The sequence below is a fragment of the Sinocyclocheilus anshuiensis genome, unplaced genomic scaffold (assembly GCF_001515605.1).
Source record: "Sinocyclocheilus anshuiensis isolate Anshui unplaced genomic scaffold, SAMN03320099.WGS_v1.1 scaffold18, whole genome shotgun sequence".
NCBI classification, from domain to species: domain Eukaryota; kingdom Metazoa; phylum Chordata; class Actinopteri; order Cypriniformes; family Cyprinidae; genus Sinocyclocheilus; species Sinocyclocheilus anshuiensis.
The window spans coordinates 4,470-6,074 of NW_015546047.1; the positions used below are offsets into that span (position 1 = coordinate 4,470).

Here is a 1,605-nt window from a genome sequence, read left to right on the forward strand (position 1 = left end):
TCCGATTAAGTATAAATAACTCCTTAATGTTACATATCCATTTTTAAGGCTTATTCTAAACTGGAGAAGTGGAAAATTTCCTTTGGCCTTGTTTCCCACGATACCACAAACCCTGCATTTTTTCATCACCCTCAAAAAATGCGTATCAAAATATTCCATGCGCCAGTGCATAATGTGCTATCTCAGTTCAGACCCTTATTCCTCATGAAACTGTATACTGCTCTCATAACATCTCAATGCAACGATGACAAATTTACAGATGTGAGCTTGATTTATGCTTTACGGTCTCAGAAACCTCTCTCAGGATATTACAGAGCAACACAACTTAGATAGATAGATAGATAGATAGATAGATAGATAGATAGATAGATAGATAGATGAAAAATCGTTATGTTTTTAGAGGAAGTGACCTCACTCTCTGTTATTTATATACAGTTATTCTTCTGAGAGGCTTGAAACATTCTGGGCAGTGTGTGTAGTCTGGATAATGTCTTCGTGAATGCATCCTCGTTCATCTCAGATGGGTCCCACAGATTGGTGTTTACCGTGACGACAGAGTAGAAAATATGATTGGGGCAGACGAGCTCTCATTCCCTTGTGCTGTGCTGGCCAATGTTGCCTGGAAACAGATGGAGAATCACAGTCCATCATGCATTTATGGTGGTGATTACCTTGAATATCAGCCTGCAAGGCCACATACAATTAGTCTGCAGCCACAATAACTTGAACAGTTTACTCCAAGAAATGTACCAAGTCAAGTGAAACTTGTAGAAACTTGTTTAAAATTGTTTTCCTTAAAGGGGTCATATGATGCGATTTCAAGTTTTCCTTTCTCTTTGGAGTGTTACAAGCTGTTCGTGAATAGATAAGATCCATAAAGTTCTTTATAAAAGTTAAGACTGGTCCACGCCCTCCTAAAACACCTCGTTTAAACACGCCCCCACATACGTCACGATGTGGGAAGATTTGCATAACGCCGCCCAAATGTTCACACAAAGAAAGAAGGCGTAACTTTATTGTTGCTGCCACCGCCGCCGCCATGTTGTGAAGACACTGTGTGTTTCATTATGAAAGCGAAAATACTTTGTTTGGCCTTCCAAAAGAGGACACAACTAGAAATCAGTGGTTAAGTTGTATTTACAACACTGTTCCAGAACAGTTCAACCCAAATATTCAGATGTGTGCAGCGCATTTTATGGAGGACTGTTTCCTGATCCTGGTAGAGTAGACTACAATGCCGGCTGTTCTGACTCACAGACTGTAAGTACATTTTCATATTTAAAGGATTTGCCACTGACGATTCAAACGCGAGTTTTGAGCAGTGTAGAGTAGCACTTGTAGTTTGTCATTTCTCCGATCACAAATGCAGACATGGTTTTATGTTTACGTGGCGCGATGCAATGCAACGCGTAAGAAGGCAGTATAAGTCATTATAATCTGTAATTATGCCCCCACTGGATACAACAAATGCCTCGTTTATAATGGGTTTTAATGTTTTTGTCTGGTCGCTCCAGCCGGGACAAGGCATCACAGTATGCTAAGGGCCGTAACATTTCCGTCACACGCTTGAGGTATTCGGCCAATCACAACGCACTGGATAGCTGG

The 1,605-nt window shown here is 40.8% G+C and overlaps 1 protein-coding gene across 1 annotated transcript in view; it reads left to right on the plus strand.

Annotated features, from left to right (window-relative positions):
- The first annotated feature begins 636 nt into the window (after positions 1-636).
- The window catches only part of LOC107699007 (PTB domain-containing engulfment adapter protein 1), a 94,097-nt gene continuing 93,128 nt past the window's right edge, over positions 637-1,605 (plus strand). Inside the window, exon 1 of the mRNA XM_016500148.1 lies at positions 637-663. The gene's annotated coding sequence lies outside the window, so the exon portion shown is untranslated. The remainder of the gene's footprint in view (positions 664-1,605) is intronic.